This window comes from Lissotriton helveticus, chromosome 1_1 (assembly GCF_964261635.1).
Source record: "Lissotriton helveticus chromosome 1_1, aLisHel1.1, whole genome shotgun sequence".
Lineage (NCBI taxonomy): Eukaryota > Metazoa > Chordata > Amphibia > Caudata > Salamandridae > Lissotriton > Lissotriton helveticus.
The window spans coordinates 1,626,487,946-1,626,510,860 of record NC_136057.1 but is presented as its reverse complement, the minus strand read 5'-3'; the positions used below and the strand labels follow the sequence as shown (position 1 = coordinate 1,626,510,860).

At 52.1% G+C, this 22,915-nt stretch overlaps 1 protein-coding gene across 1 annotated transcript in view; it reads left to right on the top strand.

The window, feature by feature from the left end:
• LOC144829382 (gametocyte-specific factor 1-like) overlaps positions 1 to 22,915 on the top strand; it is a 513,976-nt gene that overhangs the window by 169,364 nt on the left and 321,697 nt on the right. The gene's annotated exons all lie outside the window — the stretch shown is intronic.

Here is a 22,915-nt window from a genome sequence, read left to right as displayed (position 1 = left end):
AGAAACACTTTTCTGACAATTTATGTGGCACATTTCCATAACATTAACAAATCGATCTATCTTAGATAAGCTTTACAGGAAAGAGGTTGGGACTGATGTACATACGTTTGCATGATGTGTTAGCAGTCTCTCTTACTGTGGGATAAGTTGTGCTCAAACTTTCACCCCCTCCCCACCTCAAAAACTTTATTGAGGAAGCACTAGATTGCACCAGCTTGTGAAAAGCAATGCATGCTGGGACTGAGACCTGAGTGAGACAGCAGTGCTCCTGCTCTACTGCTTCAGCAGCCCTCCCCTTTCTTTTTTCGTCCCGATTATTCCCTCCGTTTGTCTAGCATCTCCTCATCTCTTCCTGAAAACAATCTCTGCACTCCTTCCACGAGGGGCCAGTGTGATAGTAAGGTCGATCTTTCTGTACTGTTACTTCTGGGCACACATATTTAGAAATAAGGTCTGATACAACTTCTATTACTGAGTGGTCATTTTCGCGTCCTTCAGGAACTTCGGTTACGTGTAGGTTGCATCTCCGTGACCTATTTTCTGCATCATCCACCTTAATTTGCAATTTGGCCAACTCAGATTGTAATTTGGTCACTTGGTCGGTTAGCCGTGGTGCACTGTCCTCAAGATATGATATACGCTCCTCTGCATCTGTGATGCATGACGTAAGCGGTTGAATGTGGGATTGAAATGAAAACAGCTGCAACTCTGTTTTCTTTTGAGCTTCTTCCTGCAAAAGTTTCATACTTTTTAGTTCTAGCAGACTCTTTGTAGCAGAATATGTGTGTAATCCCCTGCGTCTGCGGTTTCGGTATGCTCACAGGTTCGGTCATAAGTGGAACTTTGGTTATGGCTTCCATAGCGGTGGTAAACAAGGAGGTATCCGCAATTATACTCACTGCGGTCTCCCCAAAAGAGCGCTCATACAGGCTGTCAAGGTTTGGAGTTAACTTCGGTGTTATATGACTGATCGACTTATACTGTTCCCTTGCATTAAGGCCTGTAAATAATGGATATGCTGCCCGCTGTTTGCCCCTGAGAGAACCTTTGATGTTGGTACTTTTTTCACAAGTCTTAACCACGCATACGCCTTTACTATGCATGCCTTTACAATGGCATATGCATACTCGAATATCTGTACATGCTTTTCGAGGGAAACAAAGTGTCTACATTGTAATTAAACCAAATATACATAGCTTCATGTTGTTAAATAACTAAAAAAGCTAAGATATCTGTGTTTGTTGTAGGAAATATGGCCAAATAAAATGCCGCAAAATTGCCGCTAAATTTCCATATTTGTGCCGCTAAATTTCCATTTTTGTGCCGCTAAATTTGCAAATCCATGCCGCTATATCCTGGGGGGTCTGAATAAGGGTTGTTTGGTATGATACACAGTGATCACTAGAATAGTGAGCACTATATATCAGGCCAACTTCTCACACTGAGTACCAGGCGATGGGTGACGAGGGGGACTGGGAGGGGTCTGAGGACCCTCTGGCACCTGAGTGGCCGTATTCTGCGGACTGGACAGGAGAGCTTGGGTATGCCTGTGGTTAGGACACTTCGCCCGACACTGGTTTTGTCTCCCCTCCTAGCGTGGCTACAGAGGAGGGGGCTGCCTATACCGTGGTGCTGATGAGGGCGGCCATGGCCTTGGGCTTTGAGCTCCCCGTCGCCGCCATGAGGACTAACCTCCTCACGGAGGTCCTTAAACCGCAGGCAAGCTCGACCGATCCTCTGCTGCCGTTTAATGAGGCCCTATCAGACGTTCTTCTGGGCACTTGGTCCAAGCCCGCCACAGGTCAGCCTGTGGATAGGAACGTGGCCAGGCGCCACCGCCCGGCTCCGGGCGTGCCCTTGCTTTCGGTCTAGCCACCCCACTCCTGACAGCCTGGTCATCCAGGCCTCTAATTCCCAGACCGCATTCCCGTCGGCTCCCCCTGACCGGGAATCCAAGAGGTACGAGCAATACGGAAAGAAAGTATTCTCCTCCCTGAGTTTAGGGCTGCGGTGAGTCAATACCGCATGCCTCTTGGTCCGCTACACCCACTCTGTGGGATACGGTCGCTAACGTGCTGCCAGAATGCCCGGTGGAGGTCCGGGCTAAACTCGGCCAAGCCCTTCTGGAGGGTCGAGATGCGGCGCTTTATTCCATCTGGTGTGGGCTGGACACTACTGACTCACTAGGCAGAGTGATGGCAACGACTGTGGCGAATCGTCGCCACACCTGGTTGAGGTTTACCAACTTCTCGGCTGATGTCCAAAACACACTTATGGACATGCCGTTCGATGGCCGTCGCCTCTCGGCCCCACGCCAGCAAACGGCTGCCTTTCGCCCCTTTCGTGGCCAAGGAAGGGGCGCCCCCCACACGTCCTGCCAGTCACGGGCCGCAGACTACCGTCCAGCGCGGTGGCGGACGTGGAAACCGCCATGGCGGCGGTCGGGGACAACGACTAGGCCAGTCCACACCTACCCCTGCAGCATCCGCCTCAAAACCCTCCTACTCCGTGCTTTCAGGCCCATGTGACGCCTGTGGGGCATCGTTCGCCATCACCACCACTACTGCCGCAATGTCACATCGGACAGGTGGGTGCTGCAAATCGTCCAAAGGAGCTACTCCCTTCCCTTCGAGGCGCCCCCCTCCAGCCATGCCACCGCAGTGCCACCGCGTGTCGGGGGAAACTTCTGCAAGAGGAAGTTACGGTCCTCGTGGCCAAGGGGGCCATTGAGCGCGTTCCTGGGCCAGAAGTAGGGTGTGGTTGTTACTCCCACTACTTTCTGGTACCCAAGAAGGGCAAAGAGGGCCTATGCCCCATCTTGGACCTACGGAACGTCTACGGCTTCCTCCGGAAGTGGAAGTTTAAGATGCTGACATTGGCGCAGGTCTTAGCTGCCCTAGAAACTGGAGACTGGATGGTAGCGTTGGACTTGCAGGATGCTTATTTTCACATCCCTATCCTGCCGGCCCACCGGCTTTACCTGCGGTTCACGGTAGGCCACAAGCACTTTCAGTTTACCATGCTCCCCTTTGGCCTTACCAGCGCCCCACGGGTGTTCACGAAAGTGATGGTGGTGGTCAGCTCATCTGCGCAGGTTAGGGGTTTCAGTATTCCCCTACCTCGGCGACTGGTTGTTGAAGGCGGGCTCGCACCTGACAGTCGTCAGCCACCTCCAGACTATGGCCGACCTCCTGCACCTGCTGGGGTTCTCCATCAATGTGCCGAAGTCACACCTGTGTTAGCGGCAGATCCCTCTCCCTACCCCAACCGGAGCACGTAGTTGTGACGGACACGTCCCTCCAGGGATGGGGGTGGGGGCACATGGGAGAGGTGGAGATCAGAGGCCTCTGGTCTCCGGCGGAGTTCCAGCTCCACATCAACCTTCTGAAGCGGGCGATCCGACTTGCACTGAAGGCCTTCCTCCCCTCTGTCCGGGGAAGAGTAGTACAGGTGTTCACGGACAACACCACCGCCATGTGGTACTGCAACAACTTGGAATTTCCAAGGCTGCACTCGCTCGGAGACGCTTTTCGTCACGTGTGAAGTTGCGGTCTATTGTACGCCTTTCCGCCTATACCACTTCTGCCCAGTGTGCTGAAGATCAGGCGTGACCGGGCCCAGGTTATCCTTGTGGCTCCGGACTGGGCACGAAGATATTGGTATCCAGAGCTACTCAGCATGTCTGTCGATCCCCCGATTCGTCTGCCTGTTCAGGAGGACCTTCTGTCGCAGCAGCAGGGGACGGTCCTCCACCCGAACCTGTCCAGTCTCCACCTCTATGCTTGGAGATTGAGCGGCGACAGTTGAGGCCATTTGACTTGCCTCCTGAAGTATGTAATGTGATTCTGGCAGCCAGGCGTCCCTCCACAAAGTCGGTATACGCGTGCAGGTGGAACAGATTTGTGGCATGGTGCACAGCAAAGGCTGTGGATACACTCTCTGCCCCCTTTTTTGAGGTTCTCCTCCTCCTTTCTCTTGCCCCACGGGGCTCTGCTCTAAGCACTATCAAGTGCTACCTTTCTGCCCTTTCCGCCTTCTTAAGGCTACCTGATCAGCCATCTTTGTTCAAGTCCCCGATTGTTAACTGATTCTTAAAGGGCATCACTCATATGTTCCCTCCTGTTCCTTTCGTGATGCCCTAGTAGGACTTGAACCTGGTTCTGACCTACCTGATGTGCGCTCCTTTCGAGCCGCTTCATAACTGTCCTCTCCGTCTTCTTACACTTAAGACTGCTTTCCTGGTTGCCATCACCTCTGCCAGGAGAGTGAGTGAGCTCCAGGCTCTTTCCTCCCCTAAACCTCCTTTCCTTTCTGTCCATCCGGACAAGGTTGTGTTGCAGACAAGACCCTCTTTCCTGCCCAAGGTACTCACAGCCTTCCACATCGGGCAGTCCATCACCTTGCCCACCTTCTTTCTGCCTCCGCATCCCTCGAAAGAGGAAGAAAGGCTCCACCGTCTGGACCCAAAACTTGCACTCTCATACTATCTGGATCGCACACGCCAGTTCCGGGTGGATGACCAACTCTTTCTTGGTTAAGTGGGCGCTAAGAAGGGACGGGCGGTGCACAAGCGGACCATCTTTCGGTGGATCGTGTTGTGCATCCAGGCGTGCTACTCTTTGGCTGAGGGCCCATTCCACTCGGGCCACGGCGACTACTGCTGCCCTGGGCCGGTGAGTCCCCTTGCAGGACATTTGTCAGGCAGCTACGTGGGCCTAACTGCACACGTTCGCAAGACAATACTGCCTGGACAGCCAAGTCCGGAGGGATGGCTTCTTTGGCCGTTCCGTCCTACAGGACTTTCTGGTGTGATTATTGGTTCGCAGACACACCTCCGGGGTTGGTATTGCTGGGGTATTCTAAGGTAAGGAATCTATACTACTTGTGTAACGATATATCTGTAAGAGACATTAGTTAGTGATAGATTCCTTACCGACCCACCCATCCTCCCCGTTCTGCGAACCGATATCTAGGGTTAAGGTCACCCCTTTTCAGGGCCCTAGTTTAGTGGCACCAGTGTTGGTTTTTATCATGGCCCTGCATTTCTGGCACGAAAAAGCTGTGTATAAGAACTGAGTTCCGCGCGCGGAGGCGGCGTCGAAGTACTCAAACGACGTCATCACGGTGCCGCAGATGACTGAAGCGGAGCCGCGGGCGACGCCTACCGACGCTCATGGGTACTGCTACGCAAAAAGTTTCCGGATCCAGTCTGACGCCTGGGGATATTCTAAGGTAAGGAATCTATCACTAACTAATGTCTCTTACAGATGTATCGTTACACAAGTAGTAACTTGTGCTTCTTGGCCAAGGGGGTCATCAAGCGAGTTCCTGCCCCAGAAGTAGGTTGTGGTTACTATTCCCTCTACTTTCTGGTGCCCAAGAAGCACAAAGGCCTGCGTCCTATCTTGGATCTCAAAAACGTCAACCACTTCTTCCTGAAGGAAAAGTTCAAAATGTTGACACTAGCTCGGGTCCCGTCTGTCCTCGACCCTGGAGACTGGATGGTAGCGTTGGATTTGCAGGACACTTGCTTTCACGGTAGGCCACGAGCACTTTCAGTTTACCGTGCTCCCATTTACCCTTACCAGTGCCCCTCGGATGTTCATGAAAGTGATGGTGGTGGTTGTAGGAGAGTAGGGTCTGCTTCCTATGGTCACCCCCACTTTTTGCTTTGCTTTACTGGTTTTCGACTTAGATATGGCTGTGGGCCTGCTAATCAGACCCACAGCACAGATGCACTCTAAATTTACATCATGTACTCTAGGTACATCCACAATTGGGAATTGGTTCACCTTGTCAGCCCCTGTAGAAGTGTACCCTAGGTACTCAGGGCATAGGTGTAACCAAGGCCTACCAGGGGCTGCAGCATGTATTATGCCACCCCTGGCTGGCCCCTCAAATAGATACAACTGGCTGATCAATCAGCTGGGGCAAGGTCGTGTAATCTCCTCTTGCTTAGGTGTAGTATTCCTATACCTACTTATATATAGACATATAATAACCTGTGAGTCACTCCTATGGCAGGCCTTAACAATCCTTGAGGCAGAGTGCTTGGTTATGTGTGAGATGGTGCTCTAGCATGAGCTTAGCCGGTCTGCAGCTTTCGGAACCATGTCCTTATAGCTGTTCTATGATATCGCCATACCATATACTCTTAAGTGCATTATAATCCTTGCGGTTAATGCTAACTTTGGTTTGGCTTTATCCAAACATGTTGTGTAAGGTGTCATAAGCTTTGGAATACTACCCCCTTGCCAATTCTGGCAACGGGCATAGCATTCCACCCTTCTAGAGGGAGAAGACATGTTGTTGCTGACTATCCCGGTTAAAGTTAATCAGAGCCCCAGCGTCACAAAATGGACGCTGCTGCCACAGACACAAGTCTGACCTCCTGCTGCTGGGAGTCCTTCCAGTCACGGAGGTTTGGACAATAGGTTTCCTGCCTGGGGAGGTACGAGCACCACCCCAGACAGGACTCTGTGTATCAGGACAGGGGGGCTGAATAGAATGAGAAAGTGCCTGGGCCACACTAGGTGCTCCTTGCATACCCCAGTTCAAACCGGTTGCTGGCTGCAGGCCTTCATGCCTGGGTCCTACTCCTATCCCCTGTGAGGAGGCTAAGAACTTGGGAATTTGGATGAATCCCTCCCTCTCGTATAATGGCCACATAAGGCGTCTTGTGGGCAAATGTTTTGGAGTTCTAAAGACCCTAAATAAAACCTTAGACCTACTACCCCTAGCGGCCAGAAGGACACTAACACAGGCATTGGTGACCTCGCGGTTGGACTATGGAAACATTCTGTTCCTAGGGGCAACCGAGGGCAGCCTGGGTCGCCTACAAGTCATCCAGAACTCCGCCGCCAGGCTGGTGTTGAGAAGACCTAGGAGAGCTAACTCGCAGAAGGCGCTGGATGCGCTTCACTGGCTGCCTGTGAAGAAACGGGTGCGGTTCAAGTGCCTCCTCTTCTGTCATCGAATTGTCTGGGATAGGTCGCCCGCATACTTAAAGGATCTAGTCAGCCGATATGAACCTTCTAGGACCCTCCGTTCAGAGGGTGCCGGACTGCTGACAGTCCCCAGGATTAGGAAGGCCAGATTAGGTGGACGATCATTTGCGCTCCAAGCAGCTCAACAATGGAATAAACTTCCCTTGGCTATGAGACTGGAGAGTAGTGAAGCTCGGTTTAGGGCCTTGCTGAAAACACACTTATACACTGCATAGATCATAGGATCTCTTTCATGCTGTTTCATTGTTTAGCTTTCAGCGCGGGGACATGCCGTGATGGCATTACTGAGCGCTTTACAAGCTCTTTATTATTATTATTATTATTATTAGGGGCAGTTTTTGTCCAGTTTCACTCCAGCTCTGGCGCGAAACTGGACAAAGGAAAGTGGGTGTAACCACCCCCTTCCTGGTCCCACCCCTAGGAGGGACCTAGAAAGTAATCCAGCCCCTTTTAGTTGTATAAAGGTAGGAGCTGAGTCCTGAGACTTTAGATTAATCCTGAATTGAAACTTGACACGAAACTCTGGACCTTCGACGTTCTGCTGAAAACTGAAGAATCTCCCTTTTGGCCAAGGAGTGACCACCCTGGGCAACCAGGCACCATCCAGTAAATCAACGGCTTGCTTTGTCGATGTTCCCGCCGGAACACGAGCACAGAGCCTGACAAGACCCAGACTTCCAGACCTCTGACCCTCTCTTCATGACTGCAGCATAGCTGAAATCCGTGGAGGCGACGAGACACGTGGGACCAGACATCTTGGAAAGCCTGCAACTTGCTAACTTTGCAGCTCCTGAGGCCTCCTCGAAGCTGTGCACTGGGGATTGAGAAACCCCGAACCCGCGCTTCACCTGCACCGAAGATCAGCCCTCCACACTCCACGAGTTCTGCGTGGGGCCCTTCTGCTTGTGTTCTGTCCGGTCGCTGGCCCGTTGGCTAGTAGCCTCTGTGACGACAATCCTCCTTGCTGGTCTGCACCAGAAGCCTTTGTTGTATCCTGCGTGGGTTGCCTTTGCCAAGGCTTGTTGACTCCAATCCGGAAGTAAACTCTTCCATCTGCAAGAACCTTCGTGGGACAGCTCGTCTCCAGCACCTGGTCGTCGACGCCTCCTGGTCCACGTGGCTGCAAAGACAAGCTTCAAGACAGCACCTGATTGCTCCTCTACATCGTCTGGTTCCATCCTGGTTCCACCCGGTCACTGGCTAGTGACCCAGACTCTGTCTCCTCTGCTTTCAGGTCCTCTTCATCTTCGATCCACCCTTGGATCCACCCGGACATCTTCCTCCTGGTCGCCTGCAGCATCTTTCTCCAAGGCTACATGGGATTCAGCGACGAAACACGACACATCTTCACACCTATGCACCCACCGTCCGTGGGTGAGGTAACGCAAGTACTTCGGTGCTCCCAAGGGTATTGACTATCCAAATGTCTAGGTTTTTAGTTGTTTCCTCCTAACTAAACCGTAAGTGTCCTAAATCCTTCTATATCTAACTTCTAAGTTCCCATTGACTTTGCATTGACTCTCGCATGTGTGTAAAGACCCTGCACGCGCCGCCTGTGGGCCTCCTACTTCTAAACTAAGGCTCAGATAGTTTAGCCCAGCGATGCCCTATGCCATTCCTTTTCTCGTGACTTAGTACTTATACCACTTTCTTAATATATGGTTTGCTTCCCCCCTAGGGCCTAACTGTAAATTGTGCAACTTAACGTATTCTGGTTAAGTATCTTGTTATTTGCTTTGGCCTCTGATCTCATAAAGAGTTCAGAGGAGTGTGTTAGTAAATAAATACATATATATTTTATATATATCCTGTGTGGTGTCCTTTCATTTGATATTCAAGGGGTTACATATGGTAAAACAGGTGGCTTTACACGCCCTAAAGAGTCTTGACCCGGTCACTCCACTACCGCACGGCCCCGTGTGCCCGGATTCTGCTGCCGCTACCTGCTTGGCCCTCTTGCTGCCGCCTCTCCTTAGGGCCCCTGCTCTCCAGGCTTGCCCTCGCTCTCCAGGCTTGCCCTCGCTCTTCAGGCTTGCCTAGGCTTGCCCTCGCTCTCCCCCGCTCCGCTTTCCCGCTCTTTACATCCCCCTCCTCTGCTCCCCGCCGCTGCTCTCCTGCGGCCCGCCCCCTTCTCCTGTCCCCCGCTCCCCATTCGCCACCCCGCTGCTCCTCCCTCCCACTTTGCCGTAAATAGCGGGGACCGCATGTACGCGCAGCGGCCACGCGTAGCGGGGGCGCCGATTGCGTGCCAAAGGCAAGCCCGTCTACGCCCCTCCACACCTGGACCGCTCCCAGCGTCAGAACCCCTGGACCCCGCCAGAGCCAGCCAACCCGACTGAGCTACGACGCCGCCACCCTCCACGCACTCAACACCGGCCGACATCCAGCCTGCTACCAAGCCACCCTGAAACGCACCCACGGAGCCTTCACCTACCACGCCTGCTACTTCACCTGCCACGCCTGCTACTTAACCTGCCACGCCTGCTACTTAACCTGCACTCGGTCCTGCACCGCGCCAGCCAAAACTGCCGCCAACAACAACCACCTCAAGTGCATCCTGCTCAACACCCGCTCCATCCACAGGTACGTCGTCGAACTATGGGACCTCCTGGACAAAACGGCACCAGACGTCGCCTTCTTCACAGAAACCTGGATGAATGCCTCCTCAGCCCCCGACATCGCCATTCCGGACGGCTACAAGACCGTCCGGAGGGACCGCGTCAACCAGACCGGAGGAGGCATCGCCATCGCCCACAGAAACACTATCCGCATCACGACCAACACCGACGACACCCTCGCCACCGCAGAGCACCTGCACTTCCAGATTCACACCGACCCCAAGACAACCCTCAGAGGAACCCTCATCTACAGACCCCCGGGACCACGCTCAAACTTCAGCGAGGCCATCGCAGACTTCATCAGCCCGCTCGCCCTCGCCTCCCCAGACTACATCCTCCTAGGAGACCTCCACTTCCACCTGGAGAACGACCAGGACAACAACAACAACACCACCGCCCTACTAGACAACCTCGCCAACCTCGGTTTCAAGTAACTGGTCAACACCCCTACCCAATACGCCGGCCACACGCTTGACCCTGTCTTCTCCTCCAGCAACAGCCTCTCCTTCAGCCACACCACCGAGCTCCACTGGACCGACCACAGCTGCGTACACTTAAACTTCAGGAAAACAACGACCCACCACCGCCCTCAACAAACCCCCCGAAGATGCTGGAGCAAGATCACCACCGACTCACCATCTCCTTAAACCTAAACCCTCCCACCAACACCACGGACCCCAACGAAGGAGCCTGCAACCTCACAACTGCGCCGACACCCTTGCTCCACTGAAAAACCCTCCCAGCAACCTCAACAGCAAGAAAGCCGCGTGGTTCACCAACAATCTCAGACTCCAAGAAATCCTGCCGTGACCTCCAGAAAGCCTGGCGCCACAACCAGTCAACATGACAGCCCTCAAGAACGCCACCCGCAAACACCACCAGCTGATCCGCACCACCAAAAGGTCATCCTTCAGAGAACGACTGGACAACAACACCCACAACAGCAAGGAACTCTTCAACGTTGTGAAAGAGCTTTCCAACCCCAACGCCAGCAACAACGACATCACACCTTCTCAAGACCTCTGCAACTCTCTGGCCACCTTTTTTCACCATAAGATCGTCGACATACACGACCGCTTCGGCGCTCAAAACTCGTACCCCACCACCGAACCTAAACCCCCCACCACCACCCTGTGCCCCTGGACCCAGGTCAGCACGGAAGATACCACCCACACGATGAACACCATCCATTTGGGCTCCCCAGCCGATCCCTGCCCACACCACATCTTCAACAAAGCAGAGTCCATCTTCGCACCCAAACTTCGGGACATCATCAACAACTCCTTCATATCCGCCACCTTCCTAGAGAGCTGGAAGCACGCAGAGATCAGCGCCCTCCTGAAGAAACCCACCGCAGACCCCTCAGACCTCAAGAACTTCCGCCCCATCTCGCTCCTCCCCTTCCCTGCAAAAGTAATCGAGAAAACCGTCAACAAACAGCTGACAGCCTTCCTGGAGACAAACGGCTCCCTCGACCCATCGCAGTCCGGATTCCGAGCGAACCACAGCACCGAGACCGCCCTCATCGCGGCCACCGATGACATCCGGACTCTGCTGGACAACGGAGAAACCGCCGCCCTCATCCTGCTCGACCTTTCGGCTGCCTTCGACACGGTCTTCCACCGCACCCTGACAACCCGCCTCCGCCACGCCGGAATCCAAGGAAAGGTCCTGGAATGGATCACCTCCTTCCTCTCCGACAGAACCCAAAGAGTCAGTCTCCCGCCCTTCCTCGCAGAAGCCACCAAGATCTGCGGCGTACCTCAAGGCTCCTCGCTCAGCCCCACCCTCTTCAACGTCTACATGAGCCCCCTCGCAGCCATCACACGCAAGCACAACCTCAACATCATCTCCTACGCCGACGATACCCAACTGATCCTCTCCCTCACCAACGACCCCACCTCCGCCAGAGCCAACTTCCAGGACGGAATGAAAGACATCGCAGACTGGATGAAGCTCAGCCGCCTGAAACTGAACTCAGACAAGACGGAAGTCCTCATCCTCGGCCCATCCATCTCCGCATGGGACGACTCCTGGTGGCCCCCTGCTCTGATACCACCTCCCAAGCCCACGGACCACGCACGCAACCTGGGCTTCATCCTTGACTCCTCCCTCAAGATGGCCAGGCAAGTTAACGCCGTTACCTCCTCCTGCTTCAACACACTCCGCATGCTCCGTAAGATCTTCCGCTGGATCCCCACTGGAACCAGGAAAACGGTCACCCAGGCCCTTGTCACCAGCCGTCTGGACTACGGGAATGCCCTCTACGCTGAGACCACCGCCAAACTACAGAAAAGACTCCAGTGCATATAGAACGCCTCAGCACGACCCGTCTTGGACATCCCCCGACACAGCCACATCTCCGCCCACCTGACGGACCTGCACTGGCTCCCCGTCAGCAAGAGGATCACGTTCAGACTCCTCACACATGCACACAAGGCTCTCCTCGACTTGGGCCCCGAATACCTCAACAACCGTCTCGCGTTCTACCCGCCAGCTCCGCCTCGCCCTCGCCACCGTCCCACGGATCCGCAGAACCACCACCGGAGGAAGATCCTTCACCTACCTGGCGGCCAAGACCTGGAACACCCTCCCCACCCACCTACGACTCACCCAGGACCATCTCTCCTTCAGGAAGCAACTCAAGACCTGGCTTTTCGAGCAGTAGCAGCCCCCCCCCCCTCCCCCCCCCCCTCAGCGCCTTGAGACCCTAGCGGGTGAGTAGCACGCTTTACAAATCTTGATTGATTTTAGCCTAAGACTGTTCTGTCCACGCTACCACTAGTATAGCTGGTCTATAAGGTTGACTTACAACCATCACCATAGGGGTTGTTTGCGCTGGTGCAAGGTGATCACTAGAATAGTGAACATCATATACCAGGCCAACTTCTCACAGTGGACCCAGCTCATCTGCCAGATCAAGGGTTCCACTCTTCTCCTATCTCGACGAATGGCTGTTGAAGGCGGGCTCGCCCCAGGCAGTCGTTTCCCACCTCCAGACTATGGCGGACCTCTTGCACTTGCTGGGGTTCACTATAAACGTGCCGAAGTCGCGCCTGATTCACTCTCAGGAGCACCTTTTCATTGGAGCGGCTCTGGACACGACACAGTTTTGGGGTTATCTTCCCGAGCAGCAAATCCGGGATATTCAGGCTATGATTCCGATCTGTCAGCCTCTATTCCGGGTTTTGGTCAGAATGACCCTGAGGCTGCTGGGCCTCATGGCCTCCTGCATCCTGCTGGTAGATCATGCCAGGTGGCATATGTGGGCTCTGCAGTGGGACCTGAAGTTCCAGTGGGCGCAGCATCAGGGGAATCTGTCCGATTGCGCCAGATCTCGGAGGACACTGCACGCCAGTTGCACTGGTGGCTAACAAACCAGGATTGGGTCAACAGCAGATCCCTCTCCCTTCCCCAACCAGCATTCACAGTGGTGACAGGTGCATCCCTTCTGGGGTGAGTCGGCCACATGGGAGAGGCGGAGATCAGAGATTGCTGGTCTATGGCGGAGTCCGGGATCCACATCAACCTTCTGGAGCTTCGGGTGATCCGTCTGGCACTAAAAGCATTCCTTTCCTCTGTCCAGGGAAGGGTTGTGCAGGTGTTAACGGACAACACCACCCCCATGTGGTACTGCAACAAACAGGGCGGTGTGGGGTCGTGGACCCTATGTCAAGAGGCTTTCCGTGTCTGGACATGGCTGAAACATTAGGGAAAATCCCTGGTGGTTCAACACCTGGCAGGTTCTCTGAATGCCAGGACGGACCAACTCAGCCGCAGGTGCATGATGGATCACAAATGGCGTCTTCACTCCGAGGTGGTGCAAGGTCTCTTTCAGCAGTAGGGGGATCCTTGGTTCGATATATTCGCCACCGAACCAAACACGCAATGTCAGTAATTCTGCGCTTTGGAATTTCCAAGGCGGCACTCGCTCAGTGACTCTTAATGCCACGAGTAGATTTGTGGCTTTCTATAAGCCTTTCGGCTTAGTCCACTTCTGTTTAGAGTGCTGAAGAAGATCAAGCGCGACCGGGACCAAATCATTCTTGTGGCTCCGGACTAGGCACGAAGAGTCTGGTATCCCGAGCTGTTACACATGGCCATTGATCCTCTGATCAGTCCGCCTCTTCGGGAGGATCTTCTGTCGTAGCAGCTGGGGACTTTCCTCCTCCCGAACTTGTCCAACTTCCACTTCCTTGCATGGAGATTGAGCGGCCACTGTTGACATCCTTCAACGTTCCTCTTGAAGTCTGTAATGTTCTCTTGGCAGCCAGGCGTCCCTCTACTAAAAACAGTATACGCCGGTAGATTGAACAAATTTGTGGCATGGTGCGCAGCAAAAGCTGTGCTCTTTTTGCCCCACTCTCTCCGGTTCTCCTCTCCTGCTCTCTTTGGGCCAGCAGGAATCTGCTCTGGGCACCCTTATGGGTTATCTTTCGGCTTTTCTTCACCCTCCTGGTCAGCCCTCTCTTTTTAAGTCCCTTATTGTAAATATTTTCCTTAAGGTCATTACTCACCTGTTTCCTCCTATTCAGTACGTAATGCCACAGTGGACTTAAACCTTGTTCTGACTTATCTTATGTGCACTCCTTTCGAGCCACTACATAATTGTCCTCTCAGACTCTTGACTTTATAGACTGCTTTTCTGGTTGCCATCGCTTCTGCTCGCAGGGAGAGTGAGCTTCCTTTCCTTGCTGTTCATCCAGACATGGTTGTCCTTCAAACTAGGCCCTCTTTTGTTCCCAAAGTGGGTACTTCTTTCCAAAAAGGACAAACCATCACTTCGTCTACCTTCTTCCTGCCCCTGCATCCTTCTAAAGAGGGGGAGAGGTTCCATGTCTGGATCCAGAACGTGCGCTATCATTTTATCTGGATCGCACAAAACCATTCTGGGTGGATGATCAGCTCTTTCTTGGCTATGTGGGCGCCAAGAAAGGTCGAGCCGTGCAAAAACAAACCATCTCTGTATGGGTCGCTCTTTGCATTAAAATGTGGTGTTCCTTGGCGAAAAAGGAATCTCTGGTAGGGTTGCGCGCCCATTCCACCAGGACGACAGCAGCCACCTCTGCTTTATTAACTAAGATTTGCAAGCCCATAGGCGTCTTCGAGAAGATAATCCTCAGCAAAGAGTAAAATGGGTACCTTCCTGGTGTCCAAAGTAGGGGAGTCGTTTCTACAGTTCTCTAAAACAAAAACAATGTCATTAATATATAAGGAGAACAATATAGGTACAAGAATACAGCCTTGACGCACTCCACATTCAGTTGGGATGTGTTCAGTCTGCTCTCCATTTTGGCCCCAGTGAACCTGAGCAAAGTTGTTCTCATGCAGTTTACTTAAAAGCTGAACTAGATTGCTGGGAACTCCCAGGTTTGATAAAACATGCCATAATTTTGGGCATTAGATAAGGTCAGATACAGCTCTTTAATCTATAAATGACACATAAAGCTTTTGTTGCTGTGATAAAATTGTTTTCCATTATAGAATTGAAAATCTAAAAATCTGGTCAGTAGCGCTGACCTGCTTGAAATGGTGGCATTATTTTATTGGCATCCGCCCAGTCATTCAATTTGTTCAGAACTTGCCTGGCAATTTTTTTTTTTTGCACATTGTCAATCAAAGTTATTGGCCTATACTTGGCAGGGCTGCTTACATCTCCCTTTTTAAATATGGGTTCGAGGCATGTGGGCTGCTGAATTCATATCTGGTGCATAGATCTCCGCCTAGTGTTGGGTCCGGATGATTGCACATTGTTGTCCTGGAAGAGTCTTCGAAGTATCACGAGATAGGTGGCTCCTCCCCTGGACTACAGTGTGCATGGGCATCCTCTCCATCCTCAGATTGTTTTTTTCCGCCATTGGGTTCGGATGTACTTTTCTTTACTCAAGTTCGGAAACTTTTCTACAAGGCCAAAAGACCTTTGAGTCGTGTGTATTGTTATTTCGATCAGTGCCGAGTTCTTGTTCCAGTTCTTTTCGAGCAGGACGTCGACCTGGCGTGGCCTTTTCGACACCAGAGGCCAGGTCGTCGATGGAACGGAGCCCGTTCAAACGATGCCCCCTTTGTAACTCTAAATACCCGCACATCGATGTACACCCAGTGTGCAACAAGTGCTTATCACCAGACCACAATGAGGACAACTGTCTAGCTTGTGCTCGGTTCCGGTCAAAGAAGACGCTTAGGCTCCGACGTGCAGTGAGACGAACAATGGCAAAGCCAGCGCCCGACCCGGTGAATATCTTCGTTGAAGAAGACGATGAGGTCATTGAGACTGAGGATCCAGAACAGCCGTCGGATCCGGGTTCGGAGCATGACTCCAACTATTATGAAGACGACGAAGAAATCGTCGATGATGAAAACGTCGAAGAGGTAAGGGACGACGCGTCCCCCATCCGAGCTGTCGATGACGACTCGAGCGATGAACCAGGCCCAGCAGTGGGTACTGGGCCCAAAAAAGACACTGAAACTTCCTAAGGCTCAGGTTGAGGCATCGCCAAAAGGCCTTAGCCAAGATCATGACAAACATTCTATAGCCCCGCGTCTCGGCCCAGCTAAGAATATACCACACGAGCCATCGGTCGCACTACTGAAAACGAAACCGAAAGCCGCAGAGTCAAAAACAAAACCGAAACTGCTGAAAACCGTCTTCGGATCGAAGAGTTCGAACACATTGGATTCGACGAAGAAAAAAGGTGTCGACGACCCTGCGGGGTCGAACATGAAGGGTGTCGAGCCGAAGATTGGTGTGTTAAACTCCATCGCTAAAGCCAAGCACGTCGAACCGACGAGGTCGACGTCGACTGACAGCGACACAAACAAGGGACTCGAGTCTCGGAAGGTTCTCGATCCGAAGCACCGAGTCGACAGGCCATAGCTCGTAAAAGCCCTCGAGCCGAAACCCAAAGGTGCCTCGAAGGAGCAAGTCGAATCAAGGCAAAAGAGCGCGCCTCCGACGCAACAAGCACCGAAGTCGATGCAAGGCCAAAAGCACGACGACAGGGCGAAGTCGGTTGGTCCTGTATCGACGTCGGCCCCGAAGAAGGTCAGTCTGTCTAAAGACGCTATGCCACCGATAAAATTCGTCTGCCCCTGACTGCACGCCCTAAGGTGATCGATCCGAAAACAGGGGTCGAAACACCCAAGACGGTGTCACTTGGAAAAAGGAGTCATCCTCTGGAAGAGGGCGTTCTGTACCAGGAGCCCTCCTATGATGACCAGTGGAAGCTACATATCGACTCCGCATCCGGCAGACTTACTGTTTATGAAAGGAAGATCCGGTCGGAAAATCCTCTTGAATCATATAAAATTCCACTCAAAAAGAAAAAGGATTCTTCTACATCGCCTGTCCTTTTTGAGACTGTCCGGTACCATGGCCAGGACACTTCTGCATACTCACCCACACGCTCTAATGAGGATATGGGGTATGACTATGATGAACACTGAACAATATTCTTACCCTGCGGACAATGATCAGGATGACTTGACTCAAGCCTGGACAGACCCTATTGACCAGGGGGAGTGAAAAACTATTCCTGACACTCTTTCTTATCCTGTCAAAACTTCGCCAACAGAAGATACAGCAGCGTTTAACGCATTAATAGAAAGGGCAGCGCAAAATCATGATGTGGACATGCATGCTGACCCCATTGAAGAGGACTTCTTGTTTGACACTTTCTCCACTTCATAGAAATCAGTTAAAACATTGCCAATGTTAAAAGGTGTCCTTAAACACACAGGAGACCTTTTCAAGGAAACCACAAGAGCAAGGGTTGTTAACCCCAGAATTGAAAGAAAATACAGACCGGCACCTGTGGACCCTACCTACATTAAGGGACAGCTGCCGTTGGACTCTTTGGTGGTATCCAATGCTCGTAAACGTGCCAACTCACAAACTACTGGTGATGCTCCTCCTCCAGACAAAGAGTCTAAAGTATTAGAAGCTTCTGGGAAAAGGGTAGCTGCTCAAGCAGCTAATATCTGGAGAATTTCCAAGACACAGGCCCTATTTGCCAGATACAATAGGGCACATTATGACACATTAGAGCAACTGCTACAACATTTGCCTGATGCCTACAAGGAGGGAGCAGAAACACTGATACAAGAAGGGAAACTGATATCCAATGCATCCATTAAATGTGCGCTGGACGCAGCAGACACCGCAGCCAGAGCCATCAACACAAGTGTCATGCTCAGAAAGCATGCTTGGTTGCGCATCTCTGGGTTCAAACCTGAGATTCAAACCACATTATTAAATTAGCCTGTGAACCCTGATTTTTTTATTTGGTCCTGATGTGGACACAATCTTAGAGAAGATTAAAGAAGACACAAACAGCCAAATCTATGGGTGCCTTGCAGTCACAACAATTCAGAGGAGGCTCCTTTTGTCGCTCCAATAACAGAGGAGCTACAAGAGGCCAGGCATCCCAGCAGACCCAATACAATAAAGGGAGCACGCAAACCACCCTATAATAAAACAAGCAGAGGTGGATACCGTGGCAACAGCAGTAAAGGCAGAGGAAGAGGGAATAACACCAGATCCTCCGCCAATACTAAACAGTGACGCCTGGTCACTGCCCCCGGACCATATAACACCGGTCGGGGGCAGATTACAACAGTTCCTGCCAGTCTGGTAAAGCATTACCACAGACAGGTGGGTGAGACAACTTATTCAGTACGGCTATTGTCTAGAGCTAACCTCCCCTCCACTCCACCCAACATACCCCCTGTAGGAGAGTGGGGTCTGCAATCCTATGGTCACCCCAGATTTTTGCTTTTTGCTTCACTGGTTTACGACTTTCCCTGGCTGTGGGCCTGCTAATCAGACCCACAGCCTAGCTGTTCTCTCTCTAAATTGACAACCATGTACTTTAGGTGCATTTACCAATTGGTACTGGGCCACCTTATCAGTCCCTGTACCCAGGGCATAGGTGTACCCAGGGCCTACCAGGGGCTGAAGCATGTACTATGCCACCCCTGGCTGGCAATCTAAATCTGACACAACTGGCTGCATGACAGCTGGGGCAAGGTGGTGTAAACACCCTTTGCTGTAGATATAGTATACCTATATCTAACCCTAAAATGGACACATATATTCCTATCAGTCACTCCTATGGAAGGCCTTATCAATCCAGAAGGCAGAGTGCTTGGAATTATGTGAGATGGTGCTCTGGCATGAGCTGAGCCCGTTTGCAGCTTGCGGAACCAAGTCCTAATAGCTGTTCCATGATAACGCTATACCATATACTCTTAAGTGCATTATCAACCTCGCGGTTAAATGCTAACTCTGGTATAACATTATCAAAACATGTCGAGTAAGGTGTCATACGATTTGGAATACTACCCCCTCGCCAATTCTGGCGACGGGGGTAGCATTCCACCCTTCTAGAGGGACACGACATGTATGTAACTGTGAACCCCGGTTAAAGTTAACTCAAGCCTCAGCATCACAAAATGGATGCTGCCACCACAGACACAAGTCTGACCTCCTGCTGCTGGGAGTCCTTCCAGCGAGGATGGCTTGGACAAAGGGTTTCCTGCCTTGGGAGGTGCTAGCACCACCCCAGACAGGATTTTGTGTATTGAGGTAGGGAGGCCTGAAAGGAATGAGACATGCCTGGGGCACACAAGGTGCCCTGTGCATACACCGGTTCAAACCAGTTGCTGGGGCATCCCTGCCCCAGCTCTGGCGGGAAACCGGACAAAGGATAGGGGGTGTAACCACCCCCCTTCCTGGTCCCACCCAGGGGAGGGACCTAGTCAGTAGTGCAGCCCCCTTTAGGAGAATAAAGGTAGGAGCTGGTCCCCTTCCAAATTCGATTATCCTGAACTATTCAACAAAGAAGAAACTCTGGCCTTCGACGTTCTGCTCCACAGAAGACTGAAGAATCTCCCTTGTGGACAAGGTGTCCACCCTGCAACTGCAGGCACCATCAAGCGTCCAGCGGCTTCACTTTGTCGTCTTCCTTCGAGGATCCAGACTTCAGAGCCCGACGAGACCCGGATTCCCAGACCTCTCCGACCTCAACTCACATCTGCAGCAAAGCTGAGACCCGTGGGTGCGACGAGACACGTGGGACCGGCCATCTTGAAAGAACCTGCACTTCGCTTCCAGCACGATTCCCGAGGTAAACTCGACCAAGTGCTTTGGGGACTGAGAAGCCCCAGCCCCGAGCAGCCCCTGCACCGAAGATCAGCCCTCCAGCATCCACGAGATCTGCGTGGGGCCCTTCTGCTTGTTTGCTGCTCGACGTGTTGTCTGGTCACTTGCCGGCTGGCTAGTGGCCTCCTAGACGACGAACCTTTGAATCTTTGCTGCTGGTCTGGTTGTTCCAGACTGGCCCTTGCTCCCTTCCAAAAGAGGGGCACCCCGGACTCTCCTAGTCCGCACCAGACGTCTTTTCCCTTCACCGCGTGGGTTGCCTTTGCCAAGGCCTGTTGAGTCCAATCCCGGATCCGACACCGCCGACAGCAAGAGCCTGCGTGGGACAGTTCGTGCCTCCATCCTGGTCGTCGAAGACGCCTCCTGGTCCACGTGGCTGCAGAGTCAAGTGTCCACTCTTCACCTGATCGCAACGACGACATCTGGTTCCTTCCTGGTTCCACTCCAGTCACTGGCTAGTGACTGTGAACATTGTCCCCTCTGCTTTCAGGTCTCCTTCTTCAACAATCCACCCTTGGATTGCACCGGACATCTTCCTCCTGGTCGCCTGCAGCATCTTTTCTTTCAGGCTCCATTGACTTCAACGCGAGAACCCGACACACTGACACCTATGCACCCGCAGCCCGTGGGTGAGGTAACGAGAGCATTTCGGTGCTCAAGGGTAGTTTAACTGTCCTAGTGTCCAGTTCCACAGTCGTTTTAGTCCTACCTAGTCAGGATTGTCCCTACTCACCTTTTTCCTGAACTGTACTGTCCATAGACGTTGTTACGCATCTCGCGTGTGAGTTCACACTCTGCACACGTGTTCCGTGGGCCTCCTATTACTTACCTGAAGTTAGTATAGCGTGGTCCCATCGATCCTACAGCCTCTGGACAGCTCCATTCCTTTTATCGACTCTCACATTCCACTTACTTAGTATATGGTTTGTCGTGCCCCTAGGGCACCATTGTAATTTCGTGCAACTTGTAGTGTTTTTCGTAAGAGCTTGTCATGTGCTTAGCCCTCTGACCTCGTAAAGAGTTCAGAGGTGTTGTTATTAATAAATATACTGTTTATTTTCATAACAACCTGTGTGGTGTCCTTTCATCTGGTATTCAAGGGGTTATATTGTGGTAAAACAGCTGGCTTCACATGCCAAGAGTTTAGCCTAAGATTGCTTTGTCCATGCTACCATTAGGATAGCTGGTCTATAAGGTTGACTTACAACCAATCACCATAAGGGTTGTTTGGACTGATACAAGGTGATCACTAGAACTAGTGAGCATCATATATCAGGCCAACTTCTCACACCCCCACGACACCGTCCTATGTCCGCAGAGCACATACACTTATTGCAGCAAGAAGTCATCAGCATGCTGCAAAAAGGGGTCATAGAACTCGTCCATATACAGCAACAGGGTACAGGGGTGTATTCGCTGTACTTCTTAATCCCCAGAAAGGACGGGTCTCTCTGGCCAATACTGGACCTCAGGCCCCTAAACCAATACATCTTGTCAGAACACTTTCACATGCTCACTTTACAGCAAGTTCTACCATTACTCAGTCAGGGAGACTTCCTCACAACACTAGACCTAAAGGATGCGTATTTCCACATACCAATACATCCAGCACACAGGAAGTATCTCAGGTTTACCATCCAAAATCAGCTCTACCAGTTCAAGGTACTGCCTTTTGGGGTGACCACAGCCCCCAGGGTGTTTACCAAGTGCCTAGCGACAGTGGCGGCGCACCTACGGAGAAACCATATTCACGTCTACCCCTATCTGGACTACTGGCTCATCCAAGCAAAGTCAGCCCAGCAATGTGCCAGCCACATGTCCCGCACTATTCACCTCCTACACAGCCTTGGATTCTCATTGAAGTACCCAAAGTCACATCTTCAGCCCGCCCACGTACAACAGTACCTGGGAGCAACAATAGACACTCTGGTGGCAAAAGCGCAGCCAAACTCAGCAAGAATCAAGAGCATTCTACTAATGATTCAGAAATTCAAACCCCAACACTCGCTCACAGCAAGGGTGTTTATGCAGTTGATAGGCATGATGGCCTCCTGCATCTTCATAGTCCCTCACGCGAGACTACACATGCGTCCGCTTCAGGAGTGCTTAGCACGGCAGTGGAACCAGGCTCAGGGACAATTGAAAGACCTAGTGTTGGTGACCGGTCGCGCATACAGCTCTCTGCATTGGTGGAACCCACAAAACCTTTGAAGGGGCGACCGTTCCAAGAGCCTGTACCACAAATAGTGCTGACGACGGACGCATCTCTCCTAGGATGGGGAGCGCATGTCCTCCATTACACAGTGCAGGGACTATGGACGACACAGCAAAAAAGGATGCACATCAACCTGCTGGAACTGATGGCAATCTTTATGGCAATGAAGGCGTTCAAGGTACATTTGTGCAACAAAGTAGTGTTAATCCGGACGGACAACATGACTGCCATGTACTACATACAGAAGCAGGGAGGGGGGACACTCTCCACAATTGTCCCATCTAGTGCAAAGCATATGGAAGTGGGCCATTCAGAGAAACATCTTCCTCATGGCGGAACACCTCCCAGGCAGGGACATTCAGATGGCGGATCTGCTCAGCAGACACAGCCACCAAATGCACGAGTGGGAGATACATCCCTCAGTACTGTAACCGTACTTCCAGCGGTGGGGTCACCCAGAAATAGACCTGTTCGCCACAAAGGAAAACGCAAAATGCCAAAGCTTCTCCGCCAGGTTTCCACATCCGCAGTCTCAGGGCAATGCGATATGGATGAACTGGTCAGGCAAGTTTGCGTACGCTTTACGCCCAGCCCTGCTCATACCACTAGTGGCACGCAAACTACGACAACACTTGATGACACTCATCCTAAATGCTCCAACGTGGGCCCGGCAACCATGGTACACCACGTTCCTAGAACTTTCCGTGGTTCCTCATCAAAGGCTGCGATTAACACCCAGTCTTTTATCGCAGAGCCATGGCGACATTCAGCACCCAGATCCGCAACAGTTGAACCTTGCGATCTGGCTCCTGAAGTCATAGTTTGGTTACCTGAACTTGCCTCCTGACTGTATGACTATTATCAAAGAGGCAAGAAAACCTACAACCAGAGCATGCTATGCGGCGAAGTGGAAACG